Raw genomic sequence first — 24,997 nt, forward strand, 5'->3', positions numbered from 1 at the left:
ATGTATCAGTAGTTTTATTGTCAAAAGTGGACCTACTCCAGGGCCTACCTAGACTGGCAACCAGCCATACTTCCATGATTCTAATAAAAGATCATTCATTTCCAAATTCAAACTTTTAAAAAGGCACAAACAATGGACTTCTGATCCCACCTGTCACTTTAAAAATGTAATGGGAGATGAAGTGTATTGACTTAACATGACTAAGTCTCATTTTTCCAAGTGTATTATTAAAGCGCTTAGATTTCTGTTGCCCATCCCCCTTTCCCCAGAGCACTTTACAGCCCCACCTGCCCCCCACCCCTGACCCTCCTTCTCCCATGCCTTGAGGAATGCTGCTTCGTTATACCACGCCCTAGCAACAGCAGTCAGGTGGAAGCCAGCACAGTCTTGCCTGGCTAGCTTTTAGAGGATGAAGTGAAAATCATTTCTATGTCTGAAAAGGAGACGGGGGATATTGTGTAGGCGGGAGGCAATTATCCAGGTTGGATTTGGTCTGGGCCAGTAGGGTTCAGTTGCTTCTCTTGCAAAAATGATCATCTGGTCTTTAATGACCCAGAGTGGTCAGGCTGGCATTAATTTACACCTCATCCCAGGAAAGCACCTCTGAGAATGAGGGTGCCTAGGAAAGTAATACTGGTCCTTGGCTTGGAGGGAAGGGGGCTGGTGTTAAGTGCAGACAAGAATTGATTGCACATAGGACAGTATATTCCAGAATGAGGGCAGACGTTCACAAAAAGGCTACTCTTTGAAACAGAAGCCAGTAAGAGGCAACAACAAAGGGATGAGCCTGGACACTAGTCATGGGACCCATCCTAAGATATGCTGTCCATTTGTACCATTTACCTGTTCATTTGGCAAAGGCTTATGGGAAGTTCACCAAGCACTGAGCGCTGTGCAAGCAGGCATTCAGTGATGAATGGACACTGGCCGTGGCTCACAGTCTAGTGGGGATGTGGATGTAAACACAGGCTTTTGGAGAGACTAATTTAAGATTCTATCACAGTACAGGAGAGGCAGAACAGGATATTTTCTGGGGGTAGTGGGTATAGAGTGAAACAAAATTGAGAGTTTGCAAAACTCATGTAAGGTGACCCAAGTGTTGAAAATAATGCTCTAATACAGTATTTTTTAAAAAGCCAAAATAGTTTATATTCATTTGAGCCTCACTATGTATCAATTGCTGTTCTAAACTCTGTGCATGTGTGCTAAGTTGCTTCAGTTGTGTCTGACTCTGTGCAACCCTATTGACTGTACTATCCCAGGCTTCTCTGTCCATGGGATTTTTCAGACAAAGATACTTGAGTGGGTTGCCATGACTTCCTACAGAGGATATTCCCAATCCAGGGTTCAAATCCACATCTCTTACGTCTCCTGCATTTGCAGGTGGGTTCTTTACCACTAGTGCCACCTGGGAAACGTCTCTAAACTCTTTACATATGCTAATATACTAGATTGTTCTTCTTCAAAACTCTATGAAGTAGAGGCTATTATTATTCCTATTTCACAACTGGGGAAATTAAAGCACAGAAAGATGAATTAACTTGGCCAGGGCTAACCAGAGACTAAGTGACAAATTCTTTTTTAGAGAAATTTTATTTAATTTTAAGTTTTTATTGAGGTATAATTAATGTACAATATTATATAAGTTTTGAATGTAAAACATAGTGATTTACAACTTTAAAGGTTATACCCTACTTATACTCTATACCGACTCAATGGACATGGGTGTGGGTGAACTCTGGGAGTTGGTGATGGACAGGGAGGCCTGGAGTGCTGCGGTTCATGGGGTTGCAAAGAGTCGGACACGACTGAGTGACTGAACTGAAATGAATTGAACTGAACTCTACTTACGGAGAAGGCAATGGCACCCCACTCCAGTACTTTGCCTGGAAAATCCCATGGATGGAGGAGCCTGGTAGTCTGCAGTCCATGGGGTCGCTAAGAGTCGGACACGACTGAACGACTTCCCTTTCACTTTTCACTTTCCTGCATTGGAGAAGGAAATGGCAACCCACTCCAGTGTTCTTGCCTGGAGAATCCCAGGGACGGGGGAGCCTGGTGGCTGCCGTCTGTGGGATCACACAGAGTTGGACACAACTGAAGTGACTTAGCAGCAGCAGCAGAAATCTACTTATAGTTATCATAAAATATTGACTATATTCCCAGTGTCATCTAATATATTCTTATAGCTTATTTATTTTATACATAGTAGTTTGTACCTCTTAATTCCCTTAAGTGGCAGATTCTTGACTAGAACTTGGAATAAGACAAAGTTATAGAAAAGAAAATGAGAAAGAGTCACTATAAAGCAAAAGATTACCTTGAAAAATGAAATCTTAGTTAACAATGAAATATATTTTCTTAACTTTAAATATATTCATAAGGAGACCAAATTATCTTGTGAGTCTTTCCTTTTGACTAATAGAATGTTCCTTACTATGTTGTGAAGAGAAAATGAAATACAGTTATTATAACTTTGAAGAGATCTTATTTCAATGATTTTTAAAAGTCATTTTGTCCAATACAAATTTCTGCAAACTCTACAAATAGTTGAAAGAAAAAGTTTTTAATAAGTCAGTAAGCTTGGAAAATTTAGTGAATTGAACATTTAGCAAAATGGATTATTTAGCAGTTGATTTTCAACAAATTAGTTTTTGATGAGTTGATTTTCTGTTACTGATTTATAGCCAATTCTCAAACTGGGAAACCAGCAAATGCTTTCTCTTGTGCCTATAGTCTGCAAGTTATGAGAACAATGTGTGTCTTTAAAAAAAATTATTCTATTGAAATATAGTTGATTTACCATGTTGTGTTAATTTTTGCTGTACAGCAAAGTAATTCAATTATATATATATATTTGTTCTTTTTCATATTCTTTTCCATTATGGCTTATCGCAGGATACTGAATATAGTTCCCTGTGCTTTATAGTAGGACCTTGTTGTTTATTTATCCTGTATTGTTGTTCAGTTGCTAAGTCATGTCCGACTCTTTGCAGCCTCATAGACTGCAGCAGGTCAGGCCTCCCTGTCCTTCACTATCTCCTGGAGTTTGCACAAAGTCATGTCCATTAAGTCAGTGATTCATCCTGTGTATTACTATTATAGTTCACATCTGGAAAGCAATGTATTTCTAAGCCCAATGATACTTCGAGTGGCAACCAGAGATACACACTAATGTGATGTGATAAAGAAAAAGTGAGGTAGGTTTTGGATAAAAGAATTTAGTGACTGCAATTCTTTATGACTTGAGCAGATTCAGAATTCAAATCCATTTCTAACTCCAAATTACATGTCTTCTCTACAATGTTCTGTTGCCTCCTGTGAGTATTTTCAGACCGTGCTCTGAAATCTCTTTAGGGCTCCTCCCAGAGATAGCTTTGTGGAGCCATACTTACAGTGTCTTATCTCTTACAAATTTTAAGCAAGGGTGGAGGCAAATGTGAAAGAGAAAAAACAACAAAACAAAGCAACTAACCTACTCACAGTCCTGTAGTGAGTAATGGATGTTAAAAAGGCGTCAACTCTCAAGATGTCGGGGGAGACAAGAGGAGGAGGCATGAGCTGGGCTTCGAGACTTTCTTTAGCTCCTTGCAGTCTTGTGAGTCTGACAGCTGCTGGATTTCGTGGGATGCTTATTTTTTTGTTGGATGAACGACTTGGCCATGGTGTCTGTCTGTAAGTGCTGCCAGGGGTATGGCTTCCCCAAAGTGTTTCCATAAAATCTTTCCATCTTAGCATTTCCATTCCCATCTCCATAGAATTTCCTAAAGAAATTCTTCGGATTACATTCTACCAGTTTTCCAGCACATCACTCCAATGAGCCCAAGTTGTGCTCAGCGTTGTACCCATCAAGTAGGTGTCAGTGCCACTTTGGCTCCAATTCAGCACCGCTCTACACAGAATGCGCGTGTTTAGTTCATAAACATAACAACACTGAGCTTTCTCTAGGGTACAAGGCAAGTCCTAGCACTTAGTCCTCTGCCAGAGTGCCCTGATGGGAATAAATTGGAGGTACTAACATTACCTTAGTTAGCATCTCTTGAAGACAAGCCCTCTTTCCAAGAACGTTGTCAGGTGCGGGTCTTTGGGGTATTTCTGCATTTCATACCTATTACATGTGCCCCGCTGTGGACCTTTCCTTTTTTTCTTCATAAGCTTTTAATAAAGTCTGACGTTCTTAAAACAAAGAGTATTTGCTCCAAAATCCACTTTGGTGGCCATCTAATGATTTTTTTAAAGCATAAAAATAGGCTGTTAATACTGGAGACATTCCTTAAAACCAGGGCTACCGCTCACCAGGGGCCTGGGAGGATTTATATTTCAAGTGGCAGGACTCTCAGAGAAGAAGCTTTGGTAGCTGTAAGAGCTATTCAGATTTATAGTTGTGAAAATTTGTTTTTGAAACAGTTTTTTTTTTTTTTTTTTTTTAATGGGTTTACAATACCACACTGGCCTGGTGACCAGGACATCATGCTGTTTGGTGAGACTTTGCTCCTCAATTCTCCCAATATTAGCAGCTTCTTCATGGGTTACAATCGCTTCCGGGGACCCCATTTCTGCTGATGTGGCAAAGTATGGTGCAAATTAAGCTGCTCTGGTTGAGTACAGAGAACAGCCAATATTTTCTTTTTTGGTGCTTTTATCTACAAAAGGCAGAATTGGGCTAACCATGTGTATTTAATTTACATCTCATACAGATATGGGCAAGAATTATTAACCAGAACTAAGGCTTCTAACATTTTCCCACCACAAATTTGATAATATATACAAAGACTGTAGTAGCTGCCCATAGGTCTGTTTTGCTTTGCAAGCTATCTTGATGGACAAATTTCTATTTTTAAGCTAACACTTTATTTTCACGTGTCAATCCAATTCTGGCCTTGTAATAATAAAGTTGAAGTGTTTTTATAGTGTTCCAAATAGAACTATCAAGGAAAAAAATTGTGACTGTCTTGGGCCTTCAGTTCCAAGATTAATGAATTTCATTAATTAATGTTGCTAACTTGTTTTTCATCACAGAAACATTTGGTTAGGTTTCTTGGCCATACATTAATAATTTGGAAATAGCAATGGTTTGTGCTTAAGGTCTGTTATCATTTGGAAGAAGACCTTTCTGTGACTGATCAGGAAAAGGGCAAGTTGGTTTGCATTGCAATCTAATAGCAATGAATACAAAAGTTCTTTATGTGCCTCTGAAGGAGTAACTGAACTTAAGGAAACACTTGTCTTGAGGGTTTGGGAAGTTTGGGAGGTGAGTAAATGAACTCTTTTAAAACAAGAGAAATCTCAAGGCAAACAGTAGGGAAATAGTTTCATCTCAGGAATTCAAACAATGATAGCTATAACTGAGGAATGGTACTGTGGATGGTAAGGTAAAAGGAAATAAATTTGGATGTGGCTAAATGTTTAAAAAAATAAAAGTCATGGTTGAGTCTATTAGATACAAAATATGCTTTGCAGAAGTCACAGACTTCAAAGAATTTTGTTCTAGGAAAGTGAGAGGAAAAAATTTCTTCAACTTGCTGTTGATAAGGGATGTTGGGAAGAGGAGCACAGTGTTTGTCATGCGCTTTGAGCATCAAGTGCTATAGTCCCACTGAGAGGAGGAGACAGGCTCTTGGGGATGTAATTTCCAAAGAGATTCTTTTCCCACATCAGATAACATCTCTGACCACAATAACATGTTCCTATGCTTTTAAATTGGAAGCAATGATGCTAAAGCTGAAACTCCTGTACTTTGGCCACTTCATGTGAAGAGTTGACTCATTGGAAAAATCTCTGATGCTGGGAGGGATTGGGGGCAGGAGGAGAAGGGGACGACAGAGAATGAGATGGCTGGATGGCATCACTGACTCGATGGACGCGAGTCTGAGCGAACTCTGGGAGTTGGTGATGGACAGGGAGGCCTGGCGTGCTGCGATTCACGGGGTCGCAAAGAGTCAGACACGACTGAGCGACTGAACTGAACTGAACTGATGCTTTTAAATATTCCTGAAAGAGTGCTTATTTTGCACAATGGAAACCATTTTGCTGTATTTGAAAACAGGTTTTATGAATTAACCAGTTCCAATTCTGCATTTTCCTACTGAGCTAGATGTGGTCTTTACACAGCAGGTTCCCCTTTAAGTTAGAAGAGGGGGAATTAAACATTTTTTTAAAGAGGAAATCAAAACTTTTCCTCTTCTAGAGGCAAATCTTTTAAAGAAAGTGTCATGTAAAATTTCTAACCAAAACGAAAGGAGAGAACAAACCATAACAAACCCCTGTGTATCTATTATCAGCTTTATGAGTCACCAGTTTTGGATCAAGTGTTGGTCTCTTAGTCGTGTCTGACTCTTTGTGACCCCATGGCCTGTAGCTCACCAGGCTCCTCTGTCCGTGGAATTCTCCAGGCAAGAATACTGGAGTGGGTTGTCATTCCCTTCTCTAGGGGATCTTCCTGACCTGGGGATTGAACCCAGGTCTCCTGCATTGCAGGTGGATTCTTTACCAACTGAGCCACCAGGGAAGCCCTTATGAAGCACAAGCATTCCTATATAGAGGCATATACATTGGGTGCTGTAAAGATATTGGGGAATCATCTCATACAAATCATTAAGGGAAATCCATTTGTTAAAGTGAAGAATCACCCTCTTATTCTTCTGTTTTATAAATAGAATAAATATCTTCTGTCTTCTCTTTCTCCTTCCCTCCTTTCTTGTTTTTTTTTTTTTTTTAAGTTATTTATTTTTTTAAGCCATGCTATATGGCATGTGGGATCTTAGTTTCCCGACCAGGGATCAAACCCATGGCCCCTGTATCGGAAGCACAGAGTCTTAACCACTGGACCACCAAAGAAGTCCATTCCTTTTCTTTTTGATTCGTAGGAAGTACTTTTTGTAATATATTGAACCAGGAAGTTGTTCTTTTCCACAGGACTATGTAGTTTGATGGACTTTCCAGGTGGCTCAGTGGTAAAGAATCCACCTGCCAAGCAGGAGACATGGGTTCGATCCCTAAGTTGTGGAGATCCTCTGGAGAAAGAAATGGCAACCCACTCCAGTATTCTTTCCAGGGAAACCCCACTGACAGAGGAGACTGGCAGGCTACAGTTGTGGAGTCGCAGAGAATCAGACATGACTTAGTGACTAAGCTACCACCACCAGGTAATCTGATAGTTTCAATGAGAAAGTGAAGAGTTTTAGAAAATCGATTTTTAAAAAAAAATAATGACGTCTTTGGCTCCTGTTTTATGTCCATCTTGTATGAGAAAATCCTGAAGCTACTTACTTCCAGAATTACTAGTGATTATATTGATATCACAGTGATCATATCCATACTTTGGCCACCTGATGCAAAGAGCCAACTCACTGGAAAACACCCTGATGCTGGGAAAGATAGAAGGCAGGAGGAGAAGGGGACGACAGAGGATGAGATGGTTGGATGGCATCACTGACTCAATGGGCATGAGTTTGAGCAAGCTCCGGAAGATGGTGAAGGACAGGGAAGCCTGGCATACTGCAGCCCATGGGGTCGCAAAGAGTCAGATATGACTGAGAGACTGAACAACAATAAATATTGATTCCGTAATTGCCCACTTTGTGTAAGTCGTGATATAGCTCAGGATTTCACCCCCTAGGAACTGAGTTCAAAATCCTCTCTCTCAGGAGGTGAATATCTCTGGTGCTCCTGAAGTCTTGGAAAAGATAGCCTGTCTTGATGAAGTCTGAGTATGGCCTTCCCCTCTGGGTAGAGGTATGTAACTAAGGATGTGCTGTGGTGGGCTCTGCTAGAAACCTTTCCAACAGTCTTCCCCTTCTATTTTGCTGATAATGTACAGTCCCTAAGTTCCCAGTTTCCCCTATGAGATATTAGTAGCAATTCACTGAGGACTTGAGGCAAAGATTTTGCTTTTCTGGTATAGGCAGATGTCACCTTCTTCTCCACTTTTCTTTCTGCTGGGATGAAGGGCTGGAGGTAGACTGCCATCTCGTGACCTGAGGTCAGAAGCATAAGGATGAACCCAGTAAGACTGGGGCCTGGCTCTTGTTGAAGCTTCTACACTGGCTTGGAGCAACCTCTTGAGGAACTTGTAAAGTTTGAGAAATAAATCATGTTTGATCAAGTGACCGAAGTCAGTGCTCTGGCCTGCACAGAAATGCGATTTCAAACAGATACATGCATGGTATAAAATAAAGTGTTGTTTTTTAACCCAATTTCAGACAGCAGCTCTTGAATTAGGGAAACTTTCTCAGAGAAATGTGAGACCAGGACTCAGACCTCCAAGTAGTGAATGTCTTTCTTGAAAATAGCCTGTATTTTCTTTGGAGGGCACGGTTGAAACATTCCCCCCAAAAGAAAAAAAAAAAAATAAAGATTCCCATTTCCAGTCTATGCTCACCAAGTGGAGCAGAGAACTAAGGAAATTGCCTGCCTTCCTGTAGCCTTCACAGGAACTCCTCATATAATTGAGTCACAGATGATTTTTCGATACATGAGGGGATCACTTTCCTGGGCTGGTGTAGATTTGCCTTGAATGTTTACGTGTGCTGCGTTAAGTAATGTCAAGAAAGTCAGATGTCCGTAGGTCTATATTTAAAAGGGCTTTTGTTGTTTAGCTGAGAAGGTGCCAAATGATGGTGGCTTATTTTGAGATGAATAAGTCGGACCTGGGCTGCTGCCACCAAAATGCCTTCAAATGTTCAAAGAGCAGTATATGTGGAAAGGACATTAAAGCTGGGTGTTTTTGAGAAGTGACAGATTACCTAACACAATAATCCATGCTATCAGACAAATTGGTTTGAAAAGGAAGACAGCTGGCTTTGTTCCAACACCAATAATGCTATTAACGGCAGCTACAGAATGATGCCAGGAGGGCAGCAAGGCTCCCTGGCAGATCTGGCTCTGGACCAATTGAGAGGAACATCTCAAAGAATTTTTTTTTCCTTGTTTTTCTGTTTATATTTGGCATTCAGCAACCACATAAGAGCTGTAACATTGGCTGTTGTGTAAACCTAAGCAGGTAAAGAACAGGACTGATTTTTAAGATGGAGAATTTTCCAACAATTCATCTTGAACATGGAACTCCAGCATTCCTCATTCTCTGAGAGGCCTCCCGTTCCACCAGATAATTTATGACTCCCAGATCTTGGTGTTTCGTTAAAACCCAACACATTTGACAAACTATATTTTAGAAAAGTTTTTCCGTAAGTTGGTCTCTCACAGAAGGAATTTATGATGAGTTGACTTAATCCATGCTTTTTGGAGATGTTGGAAAAAAACTTCTTTCTATAAACAATGGGATTGTGTGCAGGGCATCATGCACCAAGCAACGGGTAAGATGTCAGTGCTGCCTTGTGAGAGAAATCTCACCAAATGACTTCTTAAAGGCCCCTGTGTGCAGCCCAGCATTGGCATCTGCTCTTGGAGCTAATTGCGCTGTCTGAGAATTGGTGGGTTTCCAGTTTTACCTGGACTAGCTTCACTCCTGAGCCCAGGTTGCCTGTGTATTCACTTATTGCAACTAACCACTGTGAAATCATTCACAGACCTTGGAAATAACATATGTAAGGTGATTTATTTATATATTTTGACTAATAATCTTAACTTGTCATTTAGTTTTTAAAATTTGATAAATGGACTGGGAATTTAAAGAGGGAGCTGTTTGTGTTAAATTTATAACCCTGCTTCCTGGCATTTTGGGATTGGTTACTGCTTTTGGATTCCTTTTTTTTTGGTTAGAGGTGTGTGTGTGTGTGTGTGTGTAAGAGGTCTCCTGCTCACTCCCTTCTGGTTTTTCCCACTATGTCAGTGTGATGTTACACAGAAAATTTTTGAGAGGTATAGCCTTCACAGGATGCATGGTGTTTTCCAAATTTTGATGCACTAACAAAGAATAAAACTGAAAAATGTGGGTAGAGTGTTTTATTAGTGCCATTTTCCTTTTTATTGCTTTATTACCCAATTAAAAAATCAAGTGACATTTCAGTAATGATTTGGTTATTCAACAAAATAGGAAATTCGACCCCCAACTAGATTTCCTTGTGTTTTTTTTTTTTTTTTTGTCAGATATTACCATCTACGAGGAACTCAGTGATGTTCACAGTTTCACTTCACCTTGACCTGAATAGACATGGAATCTTCTTAAAAACTTTCTTGTCTATTGACAAGAAATAAATGAGTGGAGAGATGCGAGATGGAGTTTGAACATTTTATATTACAGCTACAATTGCTGGAGAGAAAATATGAGTCATGGTAGGCTACTTATTTTGACTAAAGGCAATTGATAAATTCCCTGCTAGTCTCTGCCTCTGTAGATATAGGTCCATGTGGCTTGGGTAAACAGCAATAGTACTAGCCAAGAAACTAGGGCTGTGGCAAAAAAAAAACTACTTACTTGGAAGTCTTTCAAGGGAAAAATGGTTTTGTGAGGACTTAGGATCAGGGTCTGAAACTTATGTAAAGGGTCAGACAGTAAATACTTCAGATGTTATGGATCATATAGACTCTTGCAACCACTCAGCTTTGCTTTGAAGATGGAAGCTGACATAGAAAATACCTAAAAGGGTATGCATTGCTGTGTGCCAATAAAACTTTATTTTTCTATTTTAAAAGTTTTAATTCAATTTTTATTTTATATTATAGTTTAAAAAATTATTTATGTATTTATTTATTTTTGGCTGTGCTGGGTTTTTGTTACTATGAGGGCTTTTTCTCTAGTTTCAGTGAGTGGGGGCTTCCCTCTAGTTACAGTACGCAGGCTTCTCATTTCAGCGTTTTTTTTCATTTCATTGGTAAAAGTCAGTTCAGTCTCTCAGTCGTATCCGACGCTTTGCGATCCCATGAATCGCAGCACACCAGGCCTCCCTGTCCATTACCAACTCCGAGTCCACCCAAACCCATGTCCATTGAGTCGGTGATGCCATCCAACCATTTCATCCTCTGTTGTCCCCTTCTCCTTCCGCCTTCAATCTTTCCCAGCATCAGTCTTTTCAAATGAGTCAGCTCTTCGCATCAGGTGGCCAAAGTATTGGAGTTTCAACTTCAACATCAGTCCTTCCAGTGAACACCCAGGACTGATCTCCTTTAGGATGGACTTGTTGGATCTCCTTGTAGTCCATGGCACTTTCAAGAGTCTTCTCCAACACCACAGTTCAAAAGCATCAATTCTTCGATGTTCAGCTTTCTTTATAGTCCAACTCTCACATCCATACATGACCACTAGAAAAACCATAGCCTTGACTAGACTGACCTTTGTTGACAAAGTAATGTCTCTGGTTTTTAATATGCTGTCTAGGTTGGTCATAACTCTCCTTTCAAGGAGTAAGTGTCTTTTAATTTCATGCAATCACCATCTGCAGTGATTTTGGAGCCCCCCAAAAATAAAGTCAGCCACTGTTTCCACTGTATCCCCTTCTTGGGACCAGATGCCATGATCTTAGTTTTCTGAATGTTGAGCTTTAAGCTAACTTTTTCACTCTCCTCTTTAATTTTCACTAACAGGCTCTTTAGTTCTTCACTGTCTGCCATAAGGGTGGTGTCATCTGAATATCTGAGGTTATTGATATTTCTCCTGGCAATCTTGATTCCAGCTTGTGCTTTCTCCAGCCCAGCGCTTCTCATGATGTACTCTGCATATTGGTAAAAGTATCTGTCTTCAAATGTCAAATTGCATATACAATCTATATTTTCCTAGAAAATCTGTTTCTTTTAGACAAAACTGATGCTGCTATAGTCCTCTTACCTTCATTATGTTCCTAAGAGAAGTAAAAGATACCTTTCAATGTCTTTTTAGGACGAAATGTATACTTATATCCAGAACTTCATGAATTTATATATTCACACTCATGGGACACACATACACAATTACACCTACACCTCTCTCTTTCTCTGCAGGAAAGGTTGCTATTTTGTGTGTGTGTGTGTAAAAGCTGTGCTGTGCTAAGTTGCTTTAGTCATGTCCGACTCTGTGTGACCCCATAGACGGCCGCCCACCAGGCTCCCCCGTCCCTGGGATTCTCTCTGGCAAGAACACTGGAGTGGGTTGCCATTTCCTTCTCCAATGCATGAAAGTGAAAAGTGAAAGTGAAGTCGCTCAGTCGTGTCTGACTCTTAGCAACCCCATGGACTGCAGCCTACCAGGCTCCTCCATCCATGGGATTTTCCAGGCAAGAGTACTGGAGTGGAGTGCCATCGCCTTCTCCGTGAAAAAGCTACCTTTCACAAAAAGAACAATAAAATTTCACAGAGGTTTAAGCCACTCTAGAAAAATCCAGCCATTGTGTTAAGATTGTTTTCATTGTTTCAGGTAATTCGTTAAACTTTGAATTCAGAAATTTAGTTGCCACAGAAAGCCTGCTGAGGTTTTGATATGGTTTGCATCAATTTTACAAGTTAATTAGGGAGAATAACCATTCTAACAAAATTGAGCCTTCTAATCCATGAAAACTGTCTATCTCTTAATCTAAGTCTTTCAAAATTTTCCCTTTGCAGTGTTTTGTCATTTTGGTGTATAGATATTGCAAATTTTTTGTTATACTTATTCCTCGGTATTTTATGATTTTTGGTGCTATTGTAGTTGACATTAAAAATTTTTTCAATATTACATAACTATATAATCATTTTTTATATCCAACAATCTTGCTAAATTAATAAACTGAAATTTCATTTGATTCTCTTTGTATACTTAATCATGTCCTCCACGAACACTGATGTTTTACTTTTTTCTTTCTGGTCTTTACTTTTCTTTCTCTCACCTTATTGTACTTTTACATTGTTGTTTAGTAGCTCAGTTGTGTCCGACTCTTTTGTGACCCCGTGGACTGTAGCCCACCAGGCTCCTCTGTCCATGGAATTCTCCAGGCAAGAATACTGGAGTGGGTTACCATGCCCTCCTTCAGGAGATCTTCCAGATCCAGGGATTGAACTCATGTCTCCTGCATTGGCAGGTGGATTCTTTATCACTTTTATGTGCTCTAGTATAAAAATGAATAGAAAATGAATAGAAACGCTAGTCTAAAATGTAGAGTTTTGTTTATATCCTTTATCAGATTAAGGACTTTTTCTGCTATTCCTTGTTTGCTGATAGTTTTCTTCTTTTTTTAAGATTATGAACAATTGAATTTGTCAAGGGCCTTTTTTTTAATGTGTGAAATTCTTTTTTTGTGAGCATACTTGAGATATAGAGTGTATTTGAGATGCACATATTTCCTTCTCCTTTATTCTGTTAATATGATGAATTACTTGATTTTATTTATTTATTTATTTATTTTAATTGGAGGCTAATTACTTTACCATATTGTATTGGTTTTGCCATACATCAACATGAATCCGCCACGGGTGTACATGTGTTCCCAAAAAAATATGGACTGCTTCACGAATTTGCGTGTCATCCTCACATAGGGGCCATGCTAATCTTCTTTGTATTGTTCCAATTTTAGTATATGTGCTGCTGAAGCGAGCACGAATTACTTGATTTTAGAATAAGCCAATGTTACATTCCTGAAGAAAATCCCACTTGGTCATGATATATTATCTTTTTGCTCTATTATTAGATTTGATTCATTAATATCTTGCTTAGGAGTTTTGCATCTGTAATATTCTTACACCAGGTTCTGATATCAAAGTTAAGGTCTTCATAGAAAAGTTGAAAAAATAATTTCTTCTTTTTCTACTCTCTGAAAATGTTTGTGTAAGAAATCATGATTGAAATCATGTATGTGATTTTTATTGTGGGAAGTTTTTAAATTTTAGATTGAATGGACATAAGAGTACTCACATTTTCTATTCTTATGTCAGTTTTGGTAAACTGTTGTCTTTTTTCCCTCTGGAGTTTATTTCACTAAATTTTCAAATTTATTGTCATGCAATAAATACAGTCATTATTTTGTTAATATCTGTAGAATTTGTAGTGATGTTCCCTTTTTAATGCTTGGAATGCGTTACTTGTGTTTCATCTCTTTTTTTATAAATCAGTTTTGTTAAGTGCTTATGAATTTTATTAATCCTTTCAAACTGCCAACTTTTGGGTTTGTTGATTTTTCTCCATTGTATGTCTATTTTATATTCACTGTTTTCTGTGTTGATCATTAATATAGCTTTCCTTTTATTTTTCTTGGGCTTAACTTGTTTTTTTCTCAAGCTTCTTGAGATGGAAACATGTCATTGATTTTCAACCTTTCTGTTCTTAAAATACATGTCATTACTTATTATATTCATTTATATTTTAATATGTGCATTTAGTTCTGCAGCTATCCCTTTTAGCATTGCTGTAGCTGCATTCTACAAATTTTGATACATTGTATTTTCACTTGGTTCAAAATATTTAGTTTCCATTTTGATTTCTTCTATGATCTGTGGGCTATTTAAACATGTGCTGCTTTATTTCCAAACATTTGATGGTTTTCTATTTATGTTTCTGGTATTTGTTTCTCATTTAATGCTACTCTGATCAAAGAAACTATTTTGATTTTGGTCTTTTAAAAGTTGTTGAGAGCTTCCATGATGACTCAGTGATAAAGAATTTGACTGCCAATGCGGGAGAAACGGGTTCAATCCCTGCTCTGGGAAGATCCCACATGCCGTGGAGTAACTACGCCCATACGCCACAACTATTGAGCCTGTGCTCTAGAGCCCAGGAGCTACCACTGCTGAGCCCACGTCCTGCAACTACTGAAGCCCTCGTGCCCTAGCGCCAGTGCTTCACCAGCACAATGAGAAGTCCGCTCACCACAGCTAGCGAGTAGCCTCTTCTTGCCGCAAGTAGAGAAAAGCCCAAGCAGCAATGAAGACCCAGCACAGCCCAAAACAAAACAACGAAAAAAGTTGAGACTTATTTCATGGTTGAGTTTATAGTTTATTTTGGTAAATGCTTCGCATTCACTTAGAAAGAATGAATATTCTACAGATATGGGGTAAAGTATTCTAAATATGAGAATTAGGTCAAGTTGGTCACTCATGTTGTTTCAGATTGTTTTTTATTGATCTTTCTATCTGCATGCTCTGTCAGTTCCTGGGAGAGGTTTGTCACAGTTGGTACTAGTCTGGCTGGAGAATATGGGCAGGGCTTCCCTGTACAGCTGCAGAGGCCAGTCCTGTTATTTCAGAATGTGTGACTGGCACTCTCTGGAGTAGGAACTTATGCTGAAAATGAACGACAACCCTAGGTGTATTTGTGCTCAGTTGTGTCCAACTCTTTGTGACCCTTTGGACTGTAGCCTACCAGGTTCCTTTGTGTATGGTATTTTTTAGGCAAGAATGCTGAAGAGGGTTGCTATCTTCTCTTCCAGGGGATCTTCCTGACTCAGGGATTGAACCCATGTCTCCTGCATTGCAGGCAGGTTCTTTACCACCGAGCCATCAGGGAAGCCAGTCAACCCTAGGACCTGGACCTAAATAGACTAGGCAACCGTAAGATGAACCCGAGGGCTGTGTTGAAAATTTAGTACTATATTTGAATGAAAAAATCAAGCTGTCAGTTACATAATTGATTTCTGGTACAAATTTAAATTTCTCTGATCTGATAGTTCTTCTTCAAGTGAGATCATAAAAATGCTCTCTTTTTCCAGCCTATAGAGCATACCCTAAGGTCTCAGTCAAGCTCTCTGTGAAAACTCTGAGGAATTTGGATGTGAAAAAGGATAATACAAGTGCTGGGAGTGGGGGGTGGTGCATGATAAGTACCCTTTATCTCTAAGATTTGCCTCCTCAGCAATTTCTGAGGAGTCCATTTGACACCGCCGGATATACAGGTTCAAACATCCCCTCAAACCCATATCTAAGTAGCAAACTTTTTCCAGATGGAAATATGCGCTGACTCTAAATTATCTATGGATCTGGGCTTGGCACTAGTGAGGGGTTTATAGATGAGCATCAACTTCTTACGAGCATTGGATCGGGGAACGAATGTTTTTGAATTCAGAAACCTAGAATAGAATCCTATTCTTGCACTTTGTAGCTATGTGGCAAGGGCAAAATCACAACCTGTCTGAGCCTCAGAGTTTTTATTTGTAAAACCTGATTCATAGAATTTGTGGTTTGGATGAAATAGGTAGGAAGCTCCTGGCACTGTGCCTGGCTCTAGAGACAGTCAACACATGCTAATCCCTCCTCCTTCTTTCCCAGTCTCTCAAGTGAAAAAATCAAACTCTCCTTTTGGGTTTAGTGTCAGAGACTGAGAGTGGGGTTGGCTGAGGATCTTAGCACTGGGATAAGACTGGGAATAGGGAGAATCGGGGTCTGCAGGTCCCAGGGTCTACTGAACAGCAGCAAAGTTTTCTCACACAAGGAATGAGGACCTAGCTGCATTCTGACGCAGTTACGCATCCCAGGAGAATTGCAAACCAGCCAGGAAAGACATGACAGGCATTTCAACTTCTTTCCAAACGTGGGAAAGCCCATCACACATCCGAAGCTGACCCAAATATAATGCTAACATGTTCATTTTGAACAGGACTGGGAACTGTTAGTACTCATCACTTTCTGAGATTTGCATTAAAGCACATCATAGGAAAATGTTACTGCCAGTCACTGAAGGAGGGTTGGTAGTCTGGGCTCAGCAGGGAATCCACCAGAAGGGGAAGCATCAGCCAGGCTGACAGAGGGCAGGTCAGGAGAGATGACCTAACTCCCAGGGCCCCGTGGGAGGTTCTGGGAAGGTATTCAGGTTGACCTGGAATAATGGAAGACCTGCATCTGGGCAGAGCCTATCTAAACTGTGAAAACAAGTCAGAGATTTTCTCCCAGGATGGGCTTCCTCTCCGGCAGGCTGTCTTGAGGATCCAGAGGCTCCTTCTGGATCAGTGGGAGATCACACTGGAGCTGATTAATAATGTCTGACTTGGAGCTGAGAAGGACTGGTTGACCCATAGGCTCTTTCTTTTCTGACTTCTTTTAAAATTTAATTTTAATTTTTCCTCAAAGGAATATATTTACATAATGGGAAAAAGCAGTGATACTACAGAGCTTTCATGAAAATAGCAGCTCTTGGTCTCACCTCTCCCAATACCCCAAAGGCAAACTCTCTCTATTTTTAAAAGCTATAGATTCCTATGTTCATAGTTCTCTTTTTCTTTTATGAATGATACTTTCAAACCTACACAAAAGTTTGGAGAATAGTGTGAGAAACCCCATACTCCATCACCTGCCTTCAATCCCAATCCTCACCCAGCCAGTCTTATTTCATTTCTCTCTCACCACTCTCAGATTGTGTGTATACTAAATTGCTTCAGTCATGTCTGACTCTTTGTGACCCCATGGACTGTAGCCTGCCCGACTCCTCTGTCCATGGGATTCTCTAGGCAAGAATACTGGAGTGGGTTGCCATGTCCTCCTCCAGGGGATGTTCCTGACCCAGGGATCGAACCCTCATCTCCTGCATCTCCCGCATTCCAGTCAGATTATTTATCCACTGACCGACCTGGGAAGTTCCCATTCTCAGATTATTTCAAAGCAAATTCAAGTCCCTGAAACACTTTACCTGTAAATAATTTAGTGTGACTCTCCAAATATATAAGGAATCTTGTTTTTAACATAACCACATATCATGGTCTCCTTAGTATCATCATATATCCATGTTCCAAATTATCAATTATCTTATCATTAAAAGAATATTTTACCTTAATATTTCTAAATAACATGCTTAGATCTGAGTTATTTATGTTCAGATCCAATAGAACAGTTACTTTATTCCAGGCATCCCCATTTATTTTATAGCAAGTCTGTAAGTCACCTAGGGGCAGAGAGGATCCTGTAGGTGAGATGTGATGGTCTTCCAACCGGGGTCTTTTTGCATATGCTGACCTTCTAAGCAGCTGCCTCTTCTGATTTGGTGATGTGGGACTTTGTGTTTTCACTCTGTGGATGTGAGCACAGTGTTGGAGATGCTTGTTCCCTACAAATGTACCTGGAATGCACTTATTCAGTCACTTTTGGATTCATTCCTGACACTGGGAAAATGGGTGGCAGTGCCAGTTGTTTCTAAGGGAGCCAGTGTGGTGTAACAGAAAGACATGGCAGCTGTTGAAACGAGAGAGCTCAGATTTTAATCCAGCCTCTGCCACTGGCAGCTGTGTGACCTTGGGAATATTACATAACCTTTTTGGGTCTGTTTTCATGCAGTGCAGGGATAACCATGCTTATCTGGAAGGGAAGTTGTTGTAAAGACTCAATGCAGTAATATACAAGCAGAACACACTGAAACACCCGGCACATAGTAGGGACACAATAAATTCACACGATCTTTCTCAGTTATACATATATACACACTGTATTTGTATATGTATGTGTGTGCATGTGCGAAAGTTGCTTCAGTCATGTCTGACTCTTTGTGACCCCATGGACTGTAGCCTGCCAGGATCCTCTGTCCATGGGATTCTCCAGGCAGGAACACTGAAGTGAGTTGGCAAGCCCTCCTCCAGGGGATCTGCCTGACCCAGGGACCGAACCTGGGTCTCTCATGTCTCCTGCATTGGGAGGCAGGTCTTCACCACTGAGCCACAAGGGAAGCCCAGGTATTAGTGTACATATGTCCAAATATAATAATTTACATTTTATTGATAAATGGACAATAAATTGACTTCCATTTGGCATATTCACTACTGTGTTTATCTAAAAATTATCTAGCTACTTAATTAAACTGCTACTTATAACTAAACAAAGCTAGTGGAGGTGATAGAATTCCAGTTGAGCTATTCCAAATCTTGGAAGATGATGCTGTGAAAGTGCTGCACTCAATATGCCAGCAAATTTGGAAAACTCAGCAGTGGCCACAGGACTGGAAAAGGTCAGTTTTCATTCCAATCCCAAAGAAAGGCAATGCCAAAGAATGCTCAAACTACTGCACAATTGCACTCATCTCACACGCTAGTAAAGTAATGCTCAAAATTCTCCAAACCAGGCTTCAGCAATATGTGAATTGTGAACTTCCTGATGTTCAAGCTGGTTTTAGAAAAGGCAGAGGAACCAGAGATCAACTTGCCAACATCCGCTGGATCATGGGAAAAGCAAGAGAGTTCCAAAAAAACATCTATTTCTGCTTTATTGACTATGCCAAAGCCTTTGACTGTGTGGATCACAATAAACTGTGGAAAATTCTGAAAGAGATGGGAATACCAGACCACCTGATCTGCCTCTTGAGAAATTTGTATACAGGTCAGGAAGCAACAGAACTGGACATGGAACAACAGACTGGTTCCAAATAGGAAAAGGAGTACGTCAAGGCTGTATATTGTCACCGTGTTTATTTAACTTACATACAGAGTACATCATGAGAAACGCTGGACTGGAAGAAACACAAGCTGGAATCAAGATTGCCGGGAGAAATATCAATAACCTCAGATATGCAGATGACACCACCCTTATGGCAGAAAGTGAAGAGGAACTCAAAAGCCTCTTGATAAAAGTGAAAGTGGAGAGTGAAAAAGTTGGCTTAAAGCTCAACATTCAGAAAACGAAGATCATGGCATCCGGTCCTATCACTTCATGGGAAATAGATGGGGAAACAGTGGAAACAGTGTCAAACTATTTTTATGGGCTCCAAAATCACTGCAGATGGTGACTGCAGCCATGAAATTAAAAGACGCTTACTCCTTGGAAGGAAAGTTATGACCAACCTAGATAGCATATTGAAAAGCAGAGACTTTACTTTGCCAACAAAGATTCGTCTAGTCAAGGCTATGGTTTTTCCTGTGGTCATGTATGGATGTGAGAGTTGGACTGTGAAGAAGGCTGAGCACCGAAGAATTGATGCTTTTGAACTGTGGTGTTGGAGAAGACTCTTGAGAGTCCCTTGGACTGCAAGGAGATCCAAGCAGTCCATTCTGAAGGAGATCAGCCCTGGGATTTCTTTGGAAGGAATGATGCTAAAGCTGAAACTCCAGTACTTTGGCCACCTCATGCGAAGAGTTGACTCATTGGAAAAGACTCTGATGCTGGGAGGGATTGGGGGCAAGAGGAGAAGGGGACGACAGAGGATGAGATGGCTGGATGGCATCACTGACTTGATGGACGTGAGTCTGAATGAACTCTGGGAGTTGGTGATGGACAGGGAGGCCTGGTGTGCTGCAATTCATGGGGTCGCCAAGAGTCGGACACGACTGAGCGACTGATCTGATCTAATTAAAATTCAAAACAGTAAAAACAATTCCTTTTAGTAAAATTTCCTTCCAAATTAAAAATACAAATTATAGAATTCTTTAAAAAAAACTCTTTTCTTAGTTTCATATAATACTAATTGAAAGTAAACTCTCCTCTCTCAGTTGGATTTGCTTTAACAGACACATGACTGACACAGTTAGAAGTGTTTCAATCTGGCTTCTCTAGTCGCAAGGGATAGAAAGATACCACAAACTAGCAAAAAGGAATTTTTAGGCAAAGAGGAATTTTACTGGCTCACAGAAGTTGAGATGTCTCCACAAACTTATGATGCAGGACCTTATAAAATATTGTTAGATTTTTCTCTTTCTCTTGCCATCACTCAGGTCTGCATGGACTTCAATTTGTAGTTTCTTCTAATTTTCAAAGGTGTTCAAAATAGCCACCTTGCATCTCTAGATTGTGTTATCCTTAGCTCTCAATCCCCAGGGAAGAGGAACTTTTCTTTCCCAGGATCCATAAATCACATCTCAGGGAAGGCTCTGATTGAGTCACTTTGGTCATGTGTGAGTACACATATGGTGAGAACCCAGCACAGGGATGAGGTGGTTGCTGAGACAGGCAGTCTTACCACAACCATGAGGAAGGAAAGGGGTGATTCTCTGGAAAAGTCAAGAGTTGATATCAAAGAAGGATACTGTTTAGGAAAAAAGCAATTGTATCATTTACATAACTTATTTGATAAATGATTATTGGTTATGCTAGCACAGTCAATATTTTTATCAATTTTTTCAGTTAGAGTGAACATTCTTCTTTGAAAATGTCTTTATTCTAATTAATTTCATACCAAGATAATTCAGTTACAGACAATAATAAATAAAAATGTTCTTAAGCAAGTATTATGTGTCAAACACTAGTCTAAGCACATAGCATACCTTAACCCATTTAATCTTCACCCAAAGCATATGAGATAGGAACTCTTACTATCTCCATTTTACAGAGGCATAACCTGAGGCTAGGAAAGGTAAGTAACTTTCTCCAACCACACAGCTAGTAATTAGAAGAACTCAGATCAAACCTGGACAGTCTGGTTGCAGAGCATATACCCTGAGTATCTAATGACAAAAGGAAATTTCAACTCAGTTTGTGTCACAGTGCCGCAGATGACCACTCAGTGAAGTCCATGTTACTTGTAACACACGTGACACTCTTTATTCTGAAATAAAGTTAATTCATCAAAGATTAAGATGTCTCCGTGTAGTTAGTGTTATGGTAGGTGTCTTAAGGTTGGCTGGGTTGTCGGCAACATAGGAAGACCTGGTTCTTTCTTGAGAGGAATTTATAATTCTATTTGAGGAGATAAAACATGCAAACGGGAAACAAAAAACAGTAAAATCAAAGCCCCCTGGAAGCCTTATTCATACTTGCTGGGAAACAGGGACTGAAGTCATGCCTGGGGCTGTCTGGGTTTAGCTAGGGAAGCCTTGTGACTAGGTGAGTTAAGTTGAGCTGTCAGGGAGGAAACACTCATGGATTAGCAAAAACTCAAGGGAAACCCTTAATAATGATAAACAATAGGCATGATGGCTGCTGTCTCTTGTGTGACCCCATACCAGGACATGGCTAACTCTGTCATGTGACCTCTCCTATAGTGTTTGCACGTGACAGCTCTGTGACCTAGGTATTATCATTCTCCTCATTTTAAAATATGAGGAATGGAGTTACAGAGGTTAGGAAATGCATTCAAGTTCACACAGCTACTAAGTAGAACTAGATTCCTGCTGAAGTTGACTGACTCCAGAATCTAAGTTTCCAACCACTATACACTTAGACATAATTTCATTAAAAAAGATTCCATTTAAAAAATGTTGAACTTTATTATGTCTCCGGTAGACTGGTAGGGCCGACAAAACGTTCATTGGATTTTAGATTGTGATACCCTCAGGGATCCCAGTGCACACGTGGATGTACTGCCCATCACCTTACACAAGGGCCTTGCAGTTGACCTCTCGAGATGCATTTATGGACATGAGGAGCTTAGCGAGTATGAAACCAGGAAATGCCCAGGCTCCATTTCACCCAAGGTGGTCATTACAAAATTTTCACAGGTGTCCTTCCTGAGGCCATACATTATCAAGGCTCTGCTAAGATAGTGAAGGTTCGACTATAAAGCATCAGTCTAACCTTAAACCAGTGAAACTGCAAGGCAAAATTATTCACCGGGTTTGCTCACATCAGCATAATCTGAGTGAACCATCCCCAAGGACAAGCCATAACGAGCAGGAGAGGCATGTGGATGAAATATAATCAGAGGCAGGGGAAAAGATGAGAGAAATCGCAAAGCTTGCTGAAGGACAGTGTCTTACTGACTTTTCGGCATCTACAAGGTTGACAGGCACACCCCACATCCCAAAGTCCTTGAAGCTGATAAGGAAGAAACTGGATGTGTGCGTGTTCATTTTGTGTACATGCAAGAGTGTGTGTGTGTGTTTAAATTCATGGCCAGAAACTCTGTTGTATGTGTTAAATGGCTGAAAAATTAGGAGAGTGCCAGGCTTTGCTTTAATTGGATTTTCTAAAGTATAAATAAAAGGAAGGAAGGGAGATGCACTCTTTGATTGATGCCTTCCTTCAGAGTGTGATAGCTGGTTGAGAGTCTTTCTCTTTCCTAATTAAGGGGCCTTATTCCGCTCTCACTCAGAGCTGCTGCCTGTGTGCTGGTCTGCAAGCTGACATCAAACCCATGTGGCCAGAAATGCCTTGAGAGGTGGAGTGGGCACAGAAGGCTGAACCCCTGGGGTGTTACAGAATCTGTATAGAAACAGATGGTGATATAATGGACAGCAGAGGAACATGATGCCCAGCTCTAGTCTGGAGAAACGATCCCTAGAAACATGGCTTCATCTAAGACTTGAAAGTACACCCAAGGGGTTACCTTAGGAAGTTTAACGGAAGTAAACTCCCTATAGTTTTTGAAGACCAGCCTTTGTTGGGTTGGGAGGTAGGGTAGAAGTGGGTTAGCCCAAGCTGGGAGAAGAGAGAGATTGGCCCACAGTCTTACCTCTGTTGTCCATTTTCCTCACTGGGATCAGGACTACAGGGAGGCAGATGAGGAACTTAGGGGGCGAAATTTAAGGAGATTCACTCTTTGATACTTGCAGTTCTACAGCCAAAGGAATCTGCCAATTATGTACATGTAAGTGGCCTAAAGATGGAATCCAAAGGTCTTCATAAGACTTCCAGCAGTTCTTCCCCCACTTCCATGTGCCTGCAAACCACCCGGGGAGCCCTCGAGCATCGGATGTGGACTCTAGGTATAGTACCTCATAGATGGGTCCCAAAATTCTGCATTTCTAACAAACTCCCCAGTGATGCAGGGACTACTGATCTGGGAGCCATACTTAGAACAGTGAGGGTTCAGGTACCACGAAAGCAAGGCTGGGAGCCATATCTGACCTGCCACCTGTCTGTCTGTTCTTGTAAATGGAGTTGGGTTTTTAAAAAACATTTTCATTTATTTATTTTTGGCTGTGCTGGGTCTTCATTGCTGCAGGTTTTCTCTAGTTGTGGCAAGCAGGGGCTTCATCGTGGTGCACGGGTTTCTCACCGTGGTGGCTTCTCTTGTGGAACACCGGCTCTAGGGCATTTGGGCTTCAGTAATTGTGGCTCTCAGACTCTAGAGCATGGGCTCAATAATTGTGGCACATGAGCTTAGATGTGGGATCTTCCCAGACCAGGGATCGAACTCACGTGCCCTGCATTGGCAGGTGGATTCTTAACCACTGGACCACCAGGGAAGCCCCATAAACAGAGTTTTATTACAACACATTCATTTATATATTGTCTGTAGGTATTTCCCTGGATGCAGTGGAAGAATTTAACAGCTTTGACAAAGATTGTATGGACCACAAAGCCTAAAATATTTACTATCTGTCCTTTATAGAAAAGTTTGGTGAGCCCTGGTTTATAGAATCCTGTTTCTGTTTCTCATCACTCACATTTCAGCCAAATGCCACAGACTTAAATTTCTAGGGCTTTGCAAATGATGTGAGCTCTCCTTTGATGTTCTATCCCTTCTCTTCATTATCTCTTACCTTGTCATCTCATCTCAGCTCAGATGTCATTTCTTCTATTATGCCTTGCTTGACCTTCCCAAACTGAGCTAGGTGACTCTCATTTCACCCAGAGAGTCTGAAACTTCCCATTGCAACACTAATTACTCTGAAGTGTAATTGCCTATTTTTTCATCTGGATCGCCCATTCCATCATAGATTTCTAAAAAAATTATTTTTTTGAAGTGTAGTTGATGTACAGTGTTGCATTAATTTCTCCTATATGGCAAAGTGATCCAGTTATACATACATATATTCTTTTTCATCTTCTTCTCCATTATGGTTTATCATAGAATATTGAATATAGTTCCCTGTGCTATGCAGTAGGACCTTGTTGCTTATTCCTTTTGTATATAATCATTTGCACTGCTAATCCCAGCTCCCAATCTTTCCCTTCCCCACCTCCTTTCTGCCTTGGCAACCACAAGTCTGTTCTGACTTCTTAAGGGTAGGGATTATATCTGTTAACTATAGAATTCCAAGCACTAGGCATATAATATTAAATTTTAAATTTGATAATTTCATGACAACTTTAGACATCTTATTTTATTTTTAAGCACCTGAGACGGAAAGAGGTTTTGCCATTCCAGAGAAATTCAGCCTAATGTGCTTCCCTGCACTGGTCCCCTTGAAGAGGGTGAAATCCTTGGTGGTTGTCCACCCCAGCGAGACAGTGCCACCTCACCTACGCAACGCCACACACGCATACATGTATACACAGCAGTTCTCAGGTCTGATTCTTGGGTTGGGCAGAGGACCTACATTTCTTTTGAGATTAAAATATTTGAGAATTTAAGGATCGCCTGGTTTTCCTG

The 24,997-nt window shown here is 40.4% G+C and overlaps 1 long non-coding RNA gene and 1 other non-coding gene across 2 annotated transcripts in view; one reads left to right on the forward strand and one right to left on the reverse strand.

Annotated features, from left to right (window-relative positions):
* The window catches only part of LOC129659329 (uncharacterized), a 98,165-nt gene that overhangs the window by 47,495 nt on the left and 25,673 nt on the right, over positions 1–24,997 (forward strand). The gene's annotated exons all lie outside the window — the stretch shown is intronic.
* LOC129659773 (U6 spliceosomal RNA) lies at positions 13,336–13,442 on the reverse strand. Its single transcript, XR_008718242.1, has one exon. It is a non-coding gene; the product is annotated as a U6 spliceosomal RNA (small nuclear RNA).

This window comes from Bubalus kerabau, chromosome 8 (genome assembly GCF_029407905.1).
Source record: "Bubalus kerabau isolate K-KA32 ecotype Philippines breed swamp buffalo chromosome 8, PCC_UOA_SB_1v2, whole genome shotgun sequence".
Taxonomy (NCBI): domain Eukaryota; kingdom Metazoa; phylum Chordata; class Mammalia; order Artiodactyla; family Bovidae; genus Bubalus; species Bubalus kerabau.